Here is a 22,763-nt window from a genome sequence, read left to right as displayed (position 1 = left end):
AGAAACACCTAATGAAATGTTCAACATCTTTAGTCATAAGGGAAATGCATATCAAAACAACCCTGAGATAACACCAATGGTTTATGCTCTATCATCAAGAATCCACAAATGGGATCTCATAAAACTACAATGCTTCTTTTTTTTTTTTTTTTGGTTCTTTTTTTCGGAGCTGGGGACCGAACCCAGGGCCTTGCGCTTCCTAGGCAAGCGCTCTACCACTGAGCTAAATCCCCAACCCCTACAAAGCTTCTTCAAGGCAAAGCACACTGTTGTTAGGACAAAATAGCAACCAACAGATAGGGAAAAGATCTTTACCAATCCTACAACTGATGGAGGGCTTATATCCAAAATACATCAAGAACTCAAGAAGTTAGACTGCAGGGAGACATATAACCCTATTAAAAATGGGGTTCAGAGCTAAACAAAGAATTCACATCTGAGGAATGCTGAATGACCGAGAAGCACCTAAGGAAATGTTCAAAACCTTTAATCATAAGTGAAATGCAAATCAAAACAACCCTGAGATTCCACCTCACACCAGTCAGAATGGCTAAGATCAAAAACTCAAGTGGCAGCAGATGCTGGCAAGGATGTGGAGAAAGAGGAACACTCCTCCATTGTTGGTGGGATTGCAGACTGGTACAGCCATTCTGGAAATCAGTGTGGAGGTTCCTCAGAAAATTGGACATTGAACTACCCGAGGACCCAGCTATATCTCTCTTGGGCATATACCCAAAAGATCCAACAAATAACAAAGACACGTGCTCCACTATGTTCATCGCAGCCTTATTTATAATAGCCAGAAGCTGGAAAGAACCCAGATGCCCTTCAACAGAGGAATGGATACAGAAAATGTGGTACATCTACACTACTCTGCTGTCAAAAACAATAACTTTATGAAAGTCATAGGCAAATGGATGGAACTGCAAAATATCATCCTGTGTGAGGTTACCCAATCACAGAAAAACACACATGGTATGCACTCATTGATAAGTGGATATTAGCCCAAATACTAGAATTACCCTAGATGCACAGAACACTTGAAAGTCAAGGATGAACAAAATGTGAATGCTTCACTCCTTCTTTAAAAGGGGAACAAGAATACCCTTGGCAGGGAATAGGGAGGCAAAGTTTAAAACAGAGGCAGAAGGAACAACCATTCAGAGCCTGCCCCACATGTGGCCCATACATACACAGCCACCAAACTAGATAAGATGGATGAAGCAAAGAAGTGCAGGCTGACAGGAATGGAATGTAGATCTCTCCTGAGAAACACAGCCAGAATATGGCAAATACAGAGGCGAATGTCAGCAGCAAACCGGTGAACTGAGATTGTACCCCTGTTGAAGGAATCAGAGAAAGGACTGAAAGAGTTTGAAGGGGTTGAGACCCCATATGAACAACAATGCCAATCAACCAGAGCTTCCAGGGACAAAGCCACTACCCAAAGATTATACATAGCCTGACCCTGGGCTCCAACTGCACAGGTAGCAATGAATAGCGTAGTAAGAGCACCAATTGAAGGGGAAGCCCTTGGTCCTGCCAAGACTGAACCAGCAGTGAAAGGGATTGTTGGGGGGAGGGTGGTAATGTGGGGAGGATGGGGAGGTGAACACCCATATAGAGGGGGAGGGGGAGAGGTTAGGGGGATGTTGGCCTGGAAACCGGGAAAGGGAGTAACAATTCAAATGTAAATAAGAAATACCCAATTTAATAAAGATGGAGAATAAAAAGAAGGAAAATAACAAGAAGAACAAACAAAGGGAAAAAATACAACAAAAAAAGAGGTTTGTGAGTCTCAGTAGATGTTGGCAAGAGTGCAAGGATGTTTGTGAATGGGAATGAAGCTTCGATCAGGTTTAGATTAACAAAACAACTAGATATCTGATCATCCTAGCTCAGGGGAGATAAAAACAGCCTTAGCACACTGGCTGAGGCAAGTGTTTAAGTTGTCTGGAATTTACAACCATTTCCCATGTAAATGAAGAAAACAATCCAAACCAATTTCATGCATATCAATCTCAAGCACTAAGAACTAGGAAGAGATTGTGTTTGCTCTGTGGAGATGTAAAAGAATGCTTCACAATTGGAAAGCAATACCACCAAGAATCTTGAGACTCTGCCCTTGAGTATGAGGTGATAACAGTAAATAGTAGACATTCAACAAATATTATAGAATATTTTCTTAATTTTCAAATGTATAAAGATGGTTTAAAGTAACCATCGTAAAATACAACTTAGAACTCTTCTAGTTTTCTGGGCAGGCACTCTGTAGGCACATTCAAAAGAAACGTGGTAGTATAATTTTGATACTTAATGATATTTCACAACATTTACATTGATTTTTGATTCTTTAAAAATTTCAAAAACCAACTGAGAGTATCTATACAAAAAGCAGAAGTAATGCAAAATATGTTGAACCACTTGGTAATCATAAGAGAATTAATCATAGCAAATATATTGGAAGTCATTTGTATGGTATTGAATAGCAGTTCAAATATTAATATACAATATTGTTTTAAGACAAATCAATAAGAAAAATAAAATTCTGGATTTGTCATATCACAGTTGTTCTTTACAAATTTCAGAGAGAGAGAAAAAGAATATCAGAGAAATCTTTTTGGCAAACTGGTTTTCTAATCAGTTTCTTATTTTTAACAACATTGAAATAGGTTCACAAGGAAAAAATACGCCCTGCTCTGATACTGCCCAGACAACAGATGGAACACTTACATGGGTTAGTGGGTAACAGGAGTTTATGACCAACTTTAAAAAGAAACACCAGGTGTTTTTTGCAAATTATTACATTATTCATCAACAACATTTCACTGCCAAGAATCTTTGAAAAAAGCCTCAAAAGCAATGAAATTGCTTGGCTATCAGTGCACAAAGTACAAAAATAATTAATAAAAAATAAGCAATCTGGGAATTGCTTTGGAAATTTTGATTTCTAACATTGACCTGAAATAGTTTCAAAAGATTTTGTTGTTTTCTTAGATTGCATCTTTTAATCAGTGAAATAAAATAAAATAAATTACTTTGCACAGTTCTCTACTTTGACTCATATATTTGTAATATTGAGACACGTTTTCCAAAGTAAGCAAGAAAAAGATGTTACAGGTCATTATTGTGCAACTTTCTCTCTTGAGATAGAACACAGCAGGCATGTACAATGTTTAAATTATATATATATATATATATATATGTATATATATATATATATATATATATTTCCCTAGTCTGGTTCAGTTTTCTAAAACAATATGGGATTCGCATACTTCTTTCTCCTCTCTGGAATGGGCTGACATTTTCTTCTTTGCAATTAGGTGAATGCTCTTTGCTTATCCAGTATGCCTAATTTGTGAAGCCTACTGAAAATACAGATGTCACAAAGGCCCATTAGAAATAAGTAAACTCATTTTTAAAGAAAAAGAACAATAAACCACTGAATATGGGGAAAGTATCTAAAAATACATGGGCTCTATTATGGTAATACACATTCCTGTTGCTTCGATGTCAATGAAGCAATTAAGTTAATTGAACAGTTGTTGAGCTCAAAGGGGGATTTATTTTCACTTATTGAACTAATTACGAGGTTTTTCCTGTAACCTTCATGAAAATTCGCAAAGATAATATTCACATTCTTTGTTAATGAGGAAACTATCTATAGGGTATTTTTCATAGAAATAATCTAAGAATTAGTATCTGCTGTTGTGGATACAGTCCTATTGGTAGAGTATTTTTGTAGCATGCATGAAATTCCAGCACCTTGTATGCCTGCTTTGGTGGCACAGCCTATAATCCATGCACTTGCAAATAAGCTGCAGAAAGATTAGAAATTTTGGTCATCTCAGCTACACAGTATTTCAGGGCCAGCATGGGCAGGACACTTTATTTCCAAAATTAAAATAATAAATATTCCCATCTGAACATTAACTCAAGTCTGTGAAAGTAGTATACTTCATGTTCCTGAAGTTTTATAATTTTTGCTGAAATATATAATTAAAAATGATAGATAGGGATATATGAATGGTTAGGCATGTAAAGAATTTGTTATGCAAACACATGAGAGCCAGAGTCAAGATCCCCAGCACCTATGTAGGTGGTAGTTGAGTATGGTGGGTCATGGGTCATCTCTAATTCCAAGAATTTAGACGCTGGAGATAGCAGATAATTGGAGAAAGGTAAGTCACTAAGCATGCAATATCTGCAAACTCTTGGTGTTCCTGAGAACTGCATGTCAACGAGAGAGTGGGGATGATTGAGAAAATTATGGGCTTCAGGCCATTGAACAAACATGCATTCACATTCACATGCATTCATATGCTTGCACATAAAGTAACCCACACACATTCAAAAACATACATGGACACACACACAGCAAAAAGAGGTAAGCTATTAGGTAGATGGATTTTTAAAATGTATTTAGCATGATATTTTGGTATTTTACATGTTAAGATAGTCTGCATTTTTAGCTATCTACAAAACATACCAAAATCTATAATATTATAATTTTATTTTCCAAAAACATTTTCATTTTTCTTTTCCAATTCATCCCTAATTTTACTTTATGTATTTAATATTCTATACATGGTACTCATCCATTAAAATACAAAGACCTCTCCATCTGTGTCCAGTCCTGGGTCTGTCCCACAGCTCTCAAATCCAAAACCTGACCACAGAAAGCTGATATGTCAAGACTGCACTCCCTCCTAAGCCCAGAGCCCACAGGTGAGACCCCACATTCCCTCCACTGACTATCCAAGGAGAGACCCACCAAGAGGACGTAGGGCACAAGAGCCTCAAGATGGCCTAGAACAAGACACTTCTTGTCTCCATCTGCTCCCAGAGCTAAGGCTGTCCCACAGTGCTCCAGACTTAAAACTTGCCCTGAGAGAGCTGGTCTTCCAGGAGCACTCTCACTCCTAAGATCACAGGCTGACAGGCTCACAAGCTCACAGGCTCACAGGCCCACAGGAGGGACAAGCTCCAGTCAGAGACAGAAAGACCAACTAACATCAGCTATAACCAGATGGCGAGAGGCAAGTGAAAGAACCTAAGCAAAAGATACCATGACTACTTGGTTCATCAAAGCCCAGTTCTCCCACCACATCAAACACTAGACATCCCCACACATTGTCCAGCCTTAATAGGAGGAAAAGTCTTTGGTCCTGTGAAGACTCATTTCTTCCTAATGTAGGGGAATTCTAGGGCGTTCAGGTATGAATGGGTTGGTGGAAGTAAGAGCATCCTCATAGAAGAAGGGAGAGTGGGGAGGGTGTAGGGGAGAGGGGGAAAGGGAATAACATTTGATGTGTACATATATAAAATATCCAGAAAAATAAAATTAAAAACAAACCTCAAACAGTAATTTTTACTTACCTTTTTTTGACGATTTATCTATTTAGAGCATAAAAGTTTAATATTTTAATTAAATGTATTCAATTAAAAAATACTACAAAGACCAATTTCTGTTATTTTCACTATTTCCCAAATGCATACTCTTCTTTAAAAGGCATCCAGAAGTTAAATCAGTTGAATGTCATCACATTTAGATTTGACAAATAAAAAGTTTGTGAAATCGAATATTTTACATTAATCTATTACCTTATAAAGAGCTTTAACTTTATTATGTAACAACAATTAAAAAAAAACCATGAATTTGAGAGAGTACTTGGAGATAGGTTGGAGGAAGGAAAGGGGAGGGAAGAAATGATGTCTTTATAATTTCAAAATTAAATATATTAAAGATGTAAGAATATTTAAATGTATTTTAATGAGTTCTTTCTTCCTTGAGAATTTTATGAGTAGATTATACAGATATGCCATAACTTAAATATCTGTATCTATATATCCTTTATTATTCTTTCAGTTTTATATTTAAGTAAGTCCACTTAGTAATGGGTGTCTTCATGAGAGTTTATTCATGTATACGATTTTATTTCATCATCTTTCACCATAATCCTTTATAATATTCTACTCCTTCTAAAGAACATCCAGTACCTTTAAAGACATTCTTTGCAACTTTTATTTCCTGCATATCTACATGTTATATAAACGTACATATACAAGCTCTTCTCTCTCTCACTGTCTTACTCAGAGTTACTGTTGCTGTTAGACAACATCATGAACAAAACAACTTGAGAAAAAATATTTAGTTGTTTTATAGGTCCACATTGCATTCTGTCACTGAAGGAACTCAAACAGGTTAAGGTTATATTTTGGGACACTGGCTTTAAATCATATGGGTCAAAATCAAGTGTGTAGAATCCAAAAACAGGAAAGTACTACTTTCAAGTTTATGATAGACTTCAGCTTGTGCCATCAAATGATTCTTTACCTTCTGAATGTCCAGGCACGGGCCTTGTTCTGTGTTTAAGGTGCACCAACAACTGAAGTGAAGTTTTCCTATTAGAGTTGTGGGTGTGCTACTTTCCTATCTGTATACATCAAAGCAACAGTTCTCAGTTTACTCAGAATGACATACCTTGATTATAAAACTGACATGTGTTGGAAGAAAGTTTGTCCACATCTTAAACAGGCAAGAAATAATTGGAATTAAAAGCATCTAAATAAAGGATCTATGAAAAGACCAGAGTGGCCCCTTAAATCAGGAATAATCTATGTAAATTGTAGTCAGGCTGTAGAAAGAAGTGAATCTATCTCAGTCATAGGCATCAATTCTGTTGTCATTTTGCCTTTTCTTGTGGGTCTGTTCTGATTTGTCCCACATACATGCAAGGAAATGACAGATCAATGAAAACATTCCATCTGATAGTCCTGACCAGAAAAATCTATTCATGGGAAAACATTTGACTCCATAATACCATGATCAGTGCCATAGAACAAGTGATTGATAATAAATAGGTGTGTAAAATTCAGCTCAAGTCCCATGGAATGCTAGGAAATAAATATCCACACTATTTCTGATGTATTAAATATCTGTCTCTTGTTGCTGCCTGTACCTTTGGTAACAGGAAGTTATTTTTAATGTAATAACAGAAGTTTTCAATATTAGTACTTGGGTACTTACATTTGGAGTACCTTTAAATAAAAGAACATATTAAGGATGTTAGTGGCCAAGCACTAAGGCAAGACTTGAAGATTTGGGTCCTCCTGTGACATGGACCTTTGAGGATATTTGTACAGAATCTCCTGGCTTTCTCTGAGGGACTGCTCAGTTTGCTTTGATTTTGCATTTGAATTTTTGGCTTTGCTAATGTAAGATTTTAGTTTCACTTTGTCTCTATCTAACAGCCATGATCCACTCTTGTTTGTATTTGAGGATTATGGGAGCAGATCACTACTCTGTTTATTAATAACAGTGATGAACCAACATAAGGGTCTTGTCGTGTTATACCAGCTATTGTCAAAATGTTCTCTCCCAATGGGAAACTAGTTCTGACAACACTTTTCCCACAAACCTGTTCCAAACAACATTTAAATGGTTATCAAAAATTTAGGAAGTTCTTACAACAAGGATGTTTCCAAGACCTAACAAACATTCAGAGGTGAGCCAAGCAAGGAGGAGGAACTGACTCAGGTTACTAATTTGCTGAGAGTCCTGATCATTAAAATTAGATCTCTTTGTGGTTTAATTGGGGAAAGCAGGAAGAAGCTGAGGAGGGCAACCCTGTAAGAAGATCAGCAGTCTCAATTAATCTGGATGCTCAAGATCTCTCAGATACTAAACCACAAACCAGGCAGCATACACCAGCTGATATGAGGCCCCCAACACATATACAGCAGAGGACTGCCTGATATGGGTTCAGTCAGAAAAGATGCACCAAACCTTCAAGAGACTGGAAAACCCAGGAGTTCAGATGTCTGGTGGGGTGGGGACATGGTCGTGGAGACAGGAAGGTGGGGAGAAGGTATGGGATGGGGAAGAATCAGAGGGTAGACCAGGAGGAGGATAAAATCTAGAGTATAAAAAAAGATGAAATAAAATTGTAAAAAGAGGAAAAGAATAGTAGCTTCTTATTATGGGGAGATGGGTGGTACCAATAATTAAATCAGAATTTCTTGCATATAAATTCTACCACCTGTCTGTACTGTAACCACAATTGCTGCCAACCATGGTCCCTTTGTTATGTACCAATGTGCTGGGTGAAATACTCACTATTTACTGAAGTTATATTTCCTCTTTATTAATACAGTTTATAGGTTAGGAGGAAATGACAGAAATTGAGAAAACAGGAGAAAAGTACAGAGTGCACATTATTGTTAAATATAGGAAGTTTTTTTGGGGGGGCGGGGGGCTTGAACTTTTTGCTTTTATTTTTATTTATTTATTTTTATCAGATATTTTTTATTTACATTTTAAATGCTATTCCCTTTCCCAGTTTCCCAGCCATAAACCCCCTATCCCATCCCCCTTCCTTCTTCTACAAGGGTGTTCCCCTTCTCCAAACACCCCCTTTTCCCCCCAGACATTCCCCTGCACTGGGGGGAGGGTACAGCCTTGGCAAGACCAAGGGTTTCTTCTCTCATTGGTGTCTAACAAGGCCATTCTCTGCTACATATGCAGCTAGAGCCATGGGTCTGTCCATGCTTAGTCTGTGGTAGTGGTTAGTCCCTGGGAGCTCTGGTTGGTTGGCATTGTTGTTCTTAGGGGGTTGCAAGCCCCTTCAGTTCCTTCCATCCTTTCTCTAACTCCTCCAATGGAGACCCTGTTCTCAGTTCAATGGTTTGCTGCCACCAATCGCCTTCATTTATTTTTTTTATTTTTTTATTTTTATTAACTTGAGTATTACATATATACATTACGAGTGTTATTCCCTTTCCCGGTTTCCGGGCAAAAATCCCCCTCCCCCTACCCCTCCCCCCTCCCCTCCCTTATGGGTGTTCCCCTCCCAACCCTCCCCCCATTGCCGCCCTCCCCCCAACAATCACGTTCACTGGGGGTTCAGTCTTAGCAGGACCCAGGGCTTCCCCTTCCACTGGTGCTCTTACTAAGATGTTCATTGCTACCTATGAGGTCAGAGTCCAGGGTCAGTCCATGTATAGTCTTTAGGTAGTGGCTTAGTCCCTGGAAGCTCTGGTTGCTTGGCATTGTTGTACATATGGGGTCTCGAGCCCCTTCAAGCTCTTCCAGTTCTTTCTCTGATTCCTTCAGCGGGGGTCCTATTCTCAGTTCAGTGGTTTGCTGCTGGCATTCGCCTCTGTATTTGCTGTATTCTGGCTGTGTCTCTCAGGAGCGATCTATATCCGGCTCCTGTCTGCCTGCACTTCTTTGCTTCATCCATCTTGTCTAATTGGGTGGCTGTATATGTATGGGCCACGTGTGGGGCAGACTCTGAATGGGAGTTCCTTCAGTCTCTGTTTTAATCTTTGCCTCTCTCTTCCCTGCCAAGGGTATTCTTTTTCCCCTTTTAAAGAAGGCGTGAAACATTCACATTTTGATCATCCGTCTTGAGTTTCATTTGTTCTAGGCATCTAGGGTAATTCAGCATTTGGGCTAATAGCCACTTATCAATGAGTGCATATCATGTATGTCTTCCTGTGATTGGGTTAGCTCACTCAGAATGATATTTTCCAGTTCCAACCATTTGACTACGAATTTTATAAAGCCGTTGTTTTTGATAGCTGAGTAATATTCCATTGTGTAGATGTACCACACTTTCTGTATCCATTCCTCTGTTGAAGGGCATCTGGGTTCTTTCCAGCTTCTGGCTATTATAAATAAGGCTGCGATGAACATAGTGGAGCACGTGTCTTTTTTATATGTTGGGGCATCTTTTGGGTATATGCCCAAAAGAGGTATAGCTGGATCCTCAGGCAGTTCAATGTCCAATTTTCTGAGGAACCTCCAGACTGATTTCCAGAATGGTTGTACCATTCTGCAATCCCACCAACAATGGAGGAGTGTTCCTCTTTCTCCGCATCCTCGCCAGCATCTGCTGTCACCTGAGTTTTTGATCTTAGCCATTCTCACTGGTGTGAGGTGAAATCTCAGGGTTGTTTTGATTTGCATTTCCCTTATGACTAAAGATGTTGAACATTTCTTTAGGTGTTTCTCAGCCATTCGGGATTCCTCAGCTGTGAATTGTTTGTTTAGCACTGAACCCCATTTTTAATAGGGTTATTTGTCTCCCTGAGGTCTAACTTCTTGAGTTCTTTGTATATTTTGGATATGAGGCCTCTATCTCTTTTAGGATTGGTAAAGATCTTTTCCCAATCTGTTGTTTGCCGTTTTGTCCTAACCACAGTGTCCTTTGCCTTACAGAAGCTTTGCAGTTTTATGAGATCCCATTGGTCGATTATTGATCTTAGAGCATAAGCCATTGGAGTTTTGTTCAGGAAATTTTTTCCAGTGCCCATGTGTTCCAGATGCTTCCCTAGTTTTTCTTCTATTACTTTGAGTGTATCTGGTTGGATGTGGAGGTCCTTGATACACTTGGATTTAAGCTTTGTACAGGGTGATAAGCATGGATTGATCTGCATTCTTCTACATGTTGACCTCCAGTTGAACCAGCACCATTTGCTGAAAATGCTATCTTTTTTCCATTTGACGGTTTTGGCCCCTTTGTCAAAAATCAAGTGCCCATAGGTGTGTGGGTTCATTTCTGGGTCTTCAATTCTGTTCCATTGGTCTTTCTGTCTCTCTCTGTACCAATACCATGCAGTTTTTATCACTATTGCTTGTAATACTGCTTGACTTCAGGGATAGTGATTCCCCCTGAAGTCCTTTTATTGTTGAGGATAGTTTTAGCTATCCTGGGTTTTTTGTTATTCCAGATGAGTTTGCAAATTGTTCTGTCTAACTCTTTGAAGAATTGGATTGGTATTTTGATGGGGATTGCATTGAATCTGTAGATCGCTTTTGGTAAAATGGCCATTTTTACTATATTGATCCTGCCAATCCATGAGCATGGGAGACCTTTCCATCTTCTGCGGTCTTCTTCAATTTCTTTCTTCAGTGTCTTGAAGTACTTATTTTATAGATCTTTTACTTGCTTGGTTAAAGTCACACCGAGGTACTTTATATTATTTGGGTCTATTATGAAGGGTGTCGTTTCCCTAATTTCTTTCTCGGCTTGTTTCTCTTTTGTGTAGAGGAAGGCTACTGATTTATTTGAGTTAATTTTATACCCAGCCACTTTGCTGAAGTTGTTTATCAGCTTTAGTAGTTCTCTGGTGGAACTTTTGGGATCACTTAAATATACTATCATATCATCTGCAAATAGTGATATTTTGACTTCTTCTTTTCCGGTCTGTATCCCCTTGACCTCCTTTTGTTGTCTTATTGCTCTGGCTAGAACTTCAAGAACTATATTGAATAAGTAGGGAGAGAGTGGGCAGCCTTGCCTAGTCCCTGATTTTAGTGGGATTGCTTCAAGTTTCTCTCCATTTAGTTTAATGTTAGCAACTGGTTTGCTGTATATGGCTTTTACTATGTTTAGGTATGGGCCTTGAATTCCTTTTCTTTCCAGGACTTTTATCATGAAGGGGTGTTGAATTTTGTCAAATGCTTTCTCAGCATCTAATGAAATGGTCATGTGGTTTGTTCTTTCAGTTTGTTTATATAATGGATCACGTTAATGGTTTTCCGTATATCAAACCATCCCTGCATGCCTGGGATGAAGCCTACTTGATCATGGTGGATGATTGTTTTGATGTGCTCTTGGATTCGGTTTGCCAGAATTTTATTGAGTATTTTTGCGTCGATATTCATAAGGGAAATTGGTCTGAAGTTCTCTTTCTTTGTTGGGTCTTTGTGTGGTTTAGGTATGAGAGTAATTGTGGCTTCATAGAAGGAATTCGGTAGTGCTCCATCTGTTTCAATTTTGTGGAATAGTTTGGATAATGATGTTATGAGGTCTTCTATGAAGGTCTGATAGAATTCTGCACTAAACCCGTCTGGACCTGGGCTCTTTTTGGTTGGGAGACCTTTAATGACTGCTTCTATTTCCTTAGGAGTTATGGGGTTGTTTAACTGGTTTATCTGTTCCTGATTTAACTTCGGTCCCTGGTATCTGTCTAGGAAATTGTCCATTTCCTGCAGATTTTCAAGTTTTGTTGAATATAGGCTTTTATAGTAAGATCTGATGATTTTTTGAATTTCCTCTGAATCTGTAGTTATGTCTCCCTTTTCATTTCTGATTTTATTAATTTGGACACACTCTCTGTGTCCTCTCGTTAGTCTGGCTAAGGGTTTATCTATCTTGTTGATTTTCTCAAAGAACCAACTTTTGGTTCTGTTGATTCTTTCTATGGTTCTTTTTGTTTCTACTTGGTTGATTTCAGTTCTGAGTTTGATTATTTCTTGCCTTCTACTCCTCCTGGGTGTATTTGCTTCTTTTTGTTCTAGAGCTTTTAGGTGTGCTGTCAAGCTGCTGACATATGCTCTTTCCTGTTTCTTTCTGCAGGCACTCAGCGCTATGAATTTTCCTCTTAGCACAGCTTTCATTGTGTCCCATAAGTTTGGGTGTTGTACCTTCATTTTAATTAAATTCTAAAAAGTCTTTAATTTCTTTCTTTATTTCTTCCTTGACCAGGTTATCATTGAATAGAGCATTGTTCAATTTCCACGTATATGTGGGCATTCTTCCCTTATAGTTATTGAATACCAGTTTTAGTCCATTGTGGTCCAATAGCACGCATGGGATTATTCCTATCTTTCTGTACCTGTTGAGGCCCGTTTTTTGACCAATTATATGGTCAATTTTGGAGAAAGTACCATGAGGAGCTGAGAAGAAGGTATATCCTTTAGCTTTAGGATAGAATGTTCTATAAATATCCGTTAAGTCCATTTGGCGTATGACTTCTCTTAGTCTGTCTACGTCTTTGTTTAATTTCTGTTTCCATGATCTGTCCATTGATGAGAGTGGGGTGTTGAAATCTCCTACTATTATTGTGTGAGGTGCAATGTGTGTTTTGAGCTTTAGTAAGGTTTCTTTTACGTATGTAGGTGCCCTTCTATTTGGGGCATAGCTATTTAGGATTGAGAGTTCATCTTGGTGGATTTTTCCTTTGATGTATATGAAGTGTCCTTCCTTATCTTTTTTGATGACTTTTAGTTGAAAAGTGATTTTATCTGATATTAGAATGGCAACTCCAGCTTGCTTCTTCCGACCATTTGCTTGGAAAGTTGTTTTCCAGCCTTTCACTCTGAGGTAGTGTCTGTCTTTGTCTCTGAGGTGTGTTTCCTGTAGGCAGCAGAATGCAGGGTCCTCGTTGCGTATCCAGTTTGTTAATCTATGTCTCTTTATTGGGGAGTTGAGGCCATTGATGTTGAGAGATATTAAGGAATAGTGATTATTGCTTCCTGTCCTATTCATATTTGGATGTGAGGTTATGTTTGTGTGCTTTTCTTCTCTTTGTTTTGTTGCCAAGATGATTAGTTTCTTGCTTCTTCTAGGGTATAGCTTGCCTCCTTATGTTGGGCTTTACCATTTATTATCCTTTGTAGTGCTGGATTTGTAGAAAGATATTGTGTAAATTTGTTTTTGTCATGGAATATCTTGGTTTCTCCATCTATGTTAATTTAGAGTCTTGCAGGATACAGTAACCTGGGCTGGCATTTGTGTTCTCTTAGGGTCTGTATGACATCTGTCCAGGATCTTCTGGCCTTCATAGTTTCTGGCGAAAAGTCTGGTGTGATTCTGATAGGTCTGCCTTTATATGTTACTTGACATTTTTCCCTTACTGCTTTTAATATTCTTTCTTTATTTTGTGCGTTTAGTGTTTTGACTATTATTTGACGGGAGGTGTTTCTTTTCTGGTCCAATCTATTTGGAGTTCTGTAGGCTTCTTGTATGACTATGGGTATCTCTTTTTTTAGGTTAGGGAAGTTTTCTTCTATGATTTTGTTGAAGATATTTACTGGTCCTTTGAGCTGGGAGTCTTCACTCTCTTCTATACCTATTATCCTTAGGTTTGATCTTCTCATTGAGTCCTGGATTTCCTGTATGTTTTGAACCAGTAGCTTTTTCCGCTTTACATTATCTTTGACAGTTGAGTCAATGATTTCTATGGAGTCTTCTGCTCCTGAGATTCTCTCTTCCATCTCCTGTATTCTGTTGGTGAAGCTTGTATCTACAGCTCCTTGTCTCTTCTTTTGGTTTTCTATATCCAGGGTTGTTTCCATGTGTTCTTTCTTGATTGCTTCTATTTCCATTTTTAATTCCTTCAACTGTTTGATTGTGTTTTCCTGGAATTCTTTCAGGGATTTTTGTGACTCCTCTCTATGGGCTTCTACTTGTTTAATTATGTTTTCCTGGAATTCTTTCAGGCATTTTTGTGATTCCTCTCTGTAGGCTTCTACTTGTTCTCTAAGGGAGTTCTTCACGTCTTTCTTGAAGTCCTCCAGCATCATGATCAAATATGATTTTGAAACTAGATCTTGCTTTTCTGGTGTGTTTGGATATTCCATGTTTGTTTTGGTGGGAGAATTGGGCTCCGATGATGCCATGTAGTCTTGGTTTCTGTTGCTTGGGTTCCTGTGCTTGCCTCTCGCCATCAGATTATCTCTAGTGTTACTTTGTTCTGCTATTTCTGACAGTGGCTAGACTGTCCTATAAGCCTGTGTGTCAGGAGTGCTGTTGACCTGTTTTCCTGTTTTCTTTCAGCCAGTTATGTGAACAGAGTGTTCTGCTTTCGGGCGTGTAGTTTTCCCTCTCTACAGGTCTTCAGCTGTTCCTGTGGGCCTGTGTCTTGAGTTCACCAGACAGGTCACCTGCAGCAGAAAAGTTGGTCTTACCTGTGGTCCAGAGGCTCAAGTTTCCTTGCGGGGTGCTGCCCAAGAGCTCTCCACGGCAGCAGCAACCAGGAATATCTGTGCCGCCGTTTCCGGGAGCTTCAGTGCACCAGGGTTCCAGATGGCGTTTGGTGTTTTCCTCTGGTGTCCGAGATGTTTATGCAGAGTGCAGTCTCTTCTGGTTTCCCAGGCTTGTCTGCCTCTCTGAAGGTTTAGCTCTCCCTCCCACGGGATTTGGGTGCAGAGAACTGTTTATCCGATTTGTTTCCCTCAGGTTCTGGAGGTGTCTCAGGCAGGGGTCCTGCCGCTCCTGGGCCCTCCCCCACGGGAGCCCAGAGGCCTTATACAGTTTCTTCTTGGGCCAGGGATGTGGGCAGGGGTGGGCAGTGTTGGTGGTCTCTTCTGCTCTGCAGCCTCAGGAGTGCCCACCTGACCAGGTGGTCGGGTCTCTCTCCCATGGTGTCTGATATAGGAAGTTTTTAAACGAGATTGTATGAGAAAATGAGAAAATGAATGTAAAACCTTTTCAGCCGTGAAATATGCATATTTCACATATATACAAACATAGCATGGGTTGTCTAAATGCCAGAGTTTGTGAGTCTCACCTCTTATCCATGTCTTCATTCACCGATTCTACACATCCTCCTTTCAGGTCTGAACCCCATCAAGGCTGGATTCTGAAGGATCACCATTAATTAAAATGTGTAACCTACTGGACAGCACATTGGTTATTGCTGTACAAAAGAAATAGCATAGTGTTTGGATCCCTTGTAGCTCTTATCTCTTCTTGCAGCCATGATTTGTTTTTCCTAAGGAATTATTCTCAATATGTATATGCGTATGAGGTATGTGCACATGAGTATGGTATCCACAGAGACCAGAGATATCTGATAACTCTAGACCTGGATTAGGCAGGTGAACTGCTGGGTATGAGTGCTGGGATACAAACTCGGATCCTGTTCAAGAACAGTATACACTTCTCATGGAGTCATCTCTCTGGATCCAGTTTTAAACAGCAGTAACAAGGTACGTGATCTAAAAAAGCAATTGAATAGGAAAGGATCAAGATGTTGAGGTCTGAATTTATCATTTCCCACACTGAAAAATTCTCATGGCCAAACAGAAAATCCAGGATTATCTTTGGAATAGATGTGCAGCACTTCAACGTTGACAGGACTTGGACCAACTGCAACTTCAGGGCTGCTTTATTGGTTTTATTTTTGTTTTAAAACCTCACAAACCAAACTTGAAGAAGTAGTAACATTAAGTGAACTGTGAATTTATTATTATGTCCTGGGTGACTGGAGCTCTGTAAAGTGAAAACAGAAGCATGTATTCCAAGCCCTGTTCAATTACTTCACACAGTGCAGAATATTATGGTTAGTGTCCAAGTGTCGATCTCTGCCTGGGAGCTTTTTTTCTAGATGACACGAAAGTTACTCTTTTCTCTGGGTGGAGAAAATGTGAAATTCATAACATGCTGCTAACAGCCCTAAAAGTAATGACTTAGTGAATTGATGAATAAATATATCAGCTTCTAGCTCTCAATGGAATAATTTCTAGTGTAATGCTTTACTATTTGTAGGAGTTTCCATTGGAATTAAATTCTATGTGCTACTGCAATAAATATCTGCAATGTCCCTTTCAGGGCCAGATTTATTTCAGTATCATTTTCACCTGGCTATCCTATCCCTGACATCAGAAATCAAAAGAAACTGTTTGTATTCAACTTTTGTCTGAGGACAAGCATATGGATATGTCACAATTCAAATGTGACTCACATGTGCATGAGTGTACACCCACACACACACACATACACAGACATACACACACAGACAAACTCACACACAAGTATATACACATTACACATTATGATTTTTCTTACTATTAACTACAAGACCAAAGGTAGCCTATAAACTCCATATTGCAACAGTATTTGTCTGAGTGAATGATCTGGATATGCGGTATATAGATATTTCTATAGAAATGGATTGTGACACAATTGAAAGCAAGGTGAATATTCATCTATCTAATTTTGTTCTCTAATATACACCATGAAGATATGTCTTTTATATGAACTCATACAATGTTATTTTCTATGTTATAAGCCTTGACTATATATGTGGTCTAGTACCTAGATAAAACTCCCATGTTTCATACATAAACTTATTATTATCAAGTCATAAATTGAAGTAACAAATTTATCAACATTTCAAATGCTACAGTGTTTGTTGGGAAGATAAAATTTTCACTTTGAATGCAAATACAAATTTTTTTCTACCTTAAAAAATTTCTGCATAGAATTTTCAAGTCATTTTAATCTTTTATTTCATCCAGAATCTGATTAAAGTTATAGTATATTTCGTATATTTGTTTGTTAATCATTCATGATGTGAACATTGAGTTGAGCAATTTTAACTTAAAATGTATATGTCTTCATTGTCTTCCTTGTAATTTCTGTGTAACTGATACATCTTAATGATATGTGTTTAGTCACTGGTATATGTTCCACAAATATAATGTTTGCAACGATTCTTCCAGCTGCAATTGGAGCACTGGCCTGCACTCTGGGGAAGGTTGCTAAAAGTCAAATGACTGCATTCACTGCCAATACCATATAAGCCATGAATATGCTACCTTTTTTAATGGATATTTTTATGTGCATTTTGAATATTAACCCCTTTCCTCATTTCCCTTCATAAACACACTATCCCATCCTGTATTCCTCAGCTTCTATGAGGTGTTCCCTTGTTCACCCACCCACCAACCTGGGGGTGTGTGCCAAGCTATCATAGGGCCAGAGGCTTCTCCTCCCATTGGTACTCAACAAAGCCATCCTCAGCTACATATGCAGGCAAAGTCATGGGTCTGTCCATGTGTATTCTTTGGATAGTGGTTTAGTCCCTGGGAGCTCTGATTGGTTAGTGTTGTTGTTCTTATGGGGTTGCAAACCCCTTCGGCTCCTTCAATTTTTTGTCTAACTCCCCCATTTGGGACCCCATTTTCAATTCAATGGTTGGCTACAAGCATCTGCCTCTGTATTTTTAAAGCTTTGGCAGAGCCTCTCAGGAGATAGCTATATCAGACTCCTGTCAGTTTGCCCTTCTTGGCATCAGCAATATTGTCTGGGTTTTGTGTCTGTATATGAGCTGGCTCTCTAGGTGGGGCAGTATCTGTATATGAGTTGGCTCCCCAGGTGAGTCAATATTTGGATGGCCTTTCCTTCAATCTCTGCTCTAAACTTTGTCTCTGTATTTCCTCTGTGAATATTTCGTTCCCTTTTTTTTTTTTTTTTTTTTTTTTTTTTTTGAGTCAGGTTCTCAGTATGTAACCCTGGTTGGCCTGGAACTCTTTTTTTTTTCTTTTTCTTTTTTTTTCGGAGCTGGGGACCGAACCCAGGGCCTTGCATTTGCTAGGCAAGCACTCTACCACTGAGCTAAATCCCCAACCCTTTTGTTCCCTTTTCTAAGAAAGACTGAAGCATCTGCATTTTGGTCATCATCCTTCTTGAGCTTCATGTGGTCTGTATCTTGGGTAATCCAAACTTTTGGGCTAATATTCACTTATTGGTGAGTGCATACCATGGGTGATTTTTTGTGTTTCAGTTACCTCACTCAGGGTGATATTTCCTAGTTTTATCCATTTGCTTATGAATTTCCTGAAGTCACTGTTTTTAATAGCTGAGTAGAACTCCACTGGGTAACTGTACCATGTTTTCTGTATCCATTCCTCTGTTGAAGGGCATCTGGGTTCTTTCCAGCATTGGGTTATTATAAATAAGGCTGCTATGAACATAGTAGAGCATGTGTCCTTGTTATGCGTTGGAGTATCTTTTGCATATATACCCAGGAGTGATATAGCTGAGTCTTCAGGTACTACTGTGTCCAATAACCAAGTGCTGGTTCTTTGAGAAAATCAACAAGATAAATGTTACCTTTTTTAAATAAGTAAAAAACATATTTTTAGCACAAAAAGGATTCATATCCATACATCAATGCTATACACATTCATATATTTATTAGTGAATTCAGAAATACCTTACAAAAGAATATTTAATATATAAGTCAATGTATTTAACTCATATCCATTTAAAAAATTTTAATTTAAATTCTGAGAATTTGGAGTCTTTATGTACTTAATAAAGTGGGTGGGTATTTCTTGTTTTGTTGGACAATCAGTTGTATCATGTGATTTCTTTCCTGGATATTTGTCTTATGAGAGGATGTTTTGCTGAAGGCTACACATGAGAGGAAGTTTTGCAGAGAACAGACATGTGGCATTTTTCTAGAAGCTTCCTGGAGAAAGGGTAGTGGTGTTTTACTGGACCAGATATTTGAGAGGATACAAGATGTTTGGAAAGAGTATACGTATAACCCAATAGACACTGGGCAGTGCTCTTGCATTGGATTGCCTTGCAACACTTTGCCAGTCTTCTTTGATCTTTACTGACAATGCTGGTCTTTACTGAAAATGATGTCTTTACTTTGCTGACAATACTCTTGCATTGGTTCTCCTTGGGATCCTTGCTGGTCTTTGTTGAAGATACTCTTTCATTGCTTCTCCTTGCTTTCTTTCCTATCTTCACTTTTCATGACATCATAGAAAAAATATACCAAAGAACTATTGTTACTATTCTAGTTGCTTCTCGATGCTTCTGGTGACTCATGCTGATCAGATCAGTGGATCCTCTTGGTTTCTTCTTGATCTAGCCATTGCTAATGATTCATGTTTGGTGTTTCCCTTGACTTGGGATCTTGACGGGGTGGGATCTTGACTGACTTGTATTTGATATTTTGCAAGTGGACTGAACTGCTGACAAATAAGATTAGAATTACCCCCAAAACTATTTCTAAACAAGTCCACCTTTCATTTCCCTACCTCTTGTGGGTGGTGGGCTAGAAAGGAGGTTGAAGCATTGAAGAACCATAGTAAATTAGGTTTTGAAAAATCTAAGCCTACAGTGGGAATTTTATGGTTATATTGTCTTCCTTAATGGGTTTAATTAATGCTTATTATAGGATTAATCTCTCTGTAATATGTAAAAAGTGTTGTTCTTGAGGTCCACAGAGAACGTATTTGTTGAGTTCTGGGTTTTTTGTTTGTTTTTCTTTCTTTCTTTCTTTGTTTTTTTTTTTTTTTAACACTAGTATAGTTTCTGCAGGCTTGCCTCAGTAACTCTACCTAAGAGTGGCACACAGCACATCTGGTCTTGGAAATTTGATGGAGAGAAAGGAACTCAGTGCCTGAAGGACAAATCAGCAACAAGGAATGTTGAAGGTTTGTAGGCTTGTTTGTTGTTCGCTATATGTATATTCTTTTTCCTTTCAAAAGGGTCAATCAACTTGAGTGATGAAATCCCCGCAGCGTCGAGCTACACTATCCAGCCCAGATTTGTTCTGTGAAAATATATCTGTTTTAATTTCAGAAACAACCTTCTGGGATTTATTTTTGTCTGTTCCTTTTATTCATTATTCATATTTTTCTAACTTCATTTTCTTCCTGTTTTATTTTAATCAAATAAAATGAAATGCCCAGCAGCAAGGAGAGGGAACTTGTAAAATCCTCCTCCAGTAGAAAGACAGGGTATCAAGTGGAGGGATGGGGTTGCCATAACACAGTCAAAACTTCTGACCCAAAATTGTTCCTGTCTAGAAGAACTGAAGGGATAAAAATAGAGAAGAGATTGAGGGAAAGGAGATCAAGTGACCAGCCCAACTTGGGATCCATCTCAAGGGAAGGTTCTAAGACCTGATGCTATTCTTGATGCTATGATGGTGCTTACAGACAGGAGCCTAGTATGACTGTCCTCTGAGAGGCCCAACATGCAACTGACTGAAACAGCAAAAGATAGTTACATCCAATCAAGGCACAGAAGTCAGGGACCCCTGTAGTTGAATTAGGGAAAGACTAGAAGAAGCTAAGGAGGAGAATAACCTTATAGGTAGACCAGCAGTCTCAACTAACATGGACACCTGAGATCTCTCAGACATTGAGTCACCAACAAGGAAGCATACAGGAGGTGGTCCAAGCCCTCTTTCCTTGACACACATACAACAGAGGATTGCTTTTTCTGACCTCAGTAGAAGATGTGCCTAACCCTTAAGAGACATGAGGCCCCAGGGAATGGGGAGGCCTGGCTAGTGTGAAGTGGAGTGGGCACATCCTCTTGGAGACATGGGGGAGGAGGAATGGGATGAAGAACTTGGGAAGGCAGACTAGGAATCAGATAATGACTCAACTGTAAAAAATAAATAAATAAAAATACTAGAAAAAGAAAAAAAGAATAAAGAATAAAAGAATAAAGTATGTAATCATATTCATCTTATTTAGTTATTTTAATGACTTTGTACTATTTCAAAATTAGTTATTCATAAAAGCTCTATCATTACTGGAATTATTTTCTAGCATATTTACATTACTGTCTGTCAGATATATCCCTCAAAATCACCAGTACAATATACCTTAATCCTAATTTTGCATTTAAAATGCAAGCAATTTATTTATTTTGATTTGCCCACCTGATAGTACATGGCAATTTGGAGCGTTGATGTTAGCATCATTTCAAATAAGTTCAGAAAACCCCCATCACACACTTTTTTTCTGTTCTTCAGATAAGTTTTAATTAGACTGATCAAAGCTGCATCACACATTGTAAGTTAGAAAAGAAATAAAAAGAATCAGCATGAATTTTTACAAAAACAAGGATAAAATGATTCATATTAGAAGAAGGCAAAATAATATCTCAAAAAGGCAATTTAGATTAAAAATAATTTTAATGAAATTTATCTGAGACATGTAAGTATATTTTTGAACAAGTGGGATGAAAACACAACCAGAGGCAGCTTCTGAGTCACAGTGGGGACCTTTGAGTATAGGAGTCAGTGAGACAATAACTGTAGCAGTGATCCTGAAGCTTACAGTGAAGAACTTTCACATAAACAAGACTTGGAAGCTTTTGGAAAGTACTAAGCAGTTTCTAAGACAGCAATCATTACACTGTACCATTTGTTCTGGTTTCTCTGTGTCACTTCCAGAACAATTTAATCACCAAAGTAATAAACAATGAAATCAATAAACAATTACAATATATGCTTCTTTTAAAGTATAATTTTTCTAACTGATTGTGATTTATACACTTTTATAAAGTATCTTTATAAAAAACTAAAAAAGACAAAATAAAAGTTACAAGATATCATTGAAAATTTTAAGTAAAAAAACACACTCATTATACTAACAGGATAAAGGGCCAGCAAATTGGCTTAGCTTGTAACAATTTGCTAGCAAGCTAGCACACTCAGGTTCATCCATTGATCCCACACAGTAGGAGGGAACTGACAGCAGCATCTTGACCAAGGACTTCATACATATTCATTCACAATGAATCCATCATAAAACAAAATTTTGCCATATGTTTTAGGGTTTTCTACGATGAACAGGCACCATGACCAAGGTAACTCTTATTAAGGACAGCATTTAATTCAGAGGTTCAGTCCAGTATTATTAAGTTGGGAACGTGGCAGCATCTCGGCAGGCATAATGCAGGAGGAGCTCAAAGTTCTACATATATATCTGAAGGGTGCTAGGAAAGACTAGCTTCCAGGCAGCTAGGACAAAGCCTATGTCCACAGTGACACACCTTGTGCAACAAGGCTACACCTCCAAATGTTCTTTAGGCCAAGCATATTCAAACCATCACACCATATGAGAAAAAAATTAAAAAGACAATTAAAAACACTTAATTTGAAAATGAATATGAACCCAATGTGATATTAAACATTTGCTACTGATCCTCTAGTTGATTAAAAGATTTTTCTAATCTTTTTGAAGTAATTGCTTCAAAAATCAGCTATAATAATTTACTTGTTTTACTTCCATTTGGGTATTTGGTTTGTTGTTTCTCACTTGAAACAAGAAAGAAAATAATGTTTGTGTACCTCTTTGTTTAGAAACAAAATAAGATTTAAGTGTGAAAATGCTAATGCATTACAAAGCAGTAAAAAAAAATACAGACTTGATGTCTCTACCGTGGTTCTCTGACACAAATTAAAAAAAATTTAAATTA

This window comes from Rattus norvegicus, chromosome 2, assembly GCF_036323735.1.
Source record: "Rattus norvegicus strain BN/NHsdMcwi chromosome 2, GRCr8, whole genome shotgun sequence".
In the NCBI taxonomy this organism is placed as follows: Eukaryota; Metazoa; Chordata; class Mammalia; order Rodentia; family Muridae; genus Rattus; species Rattus norvegicus.
This window is presented reverse-complemented; position numbering follows the sequence as displayed.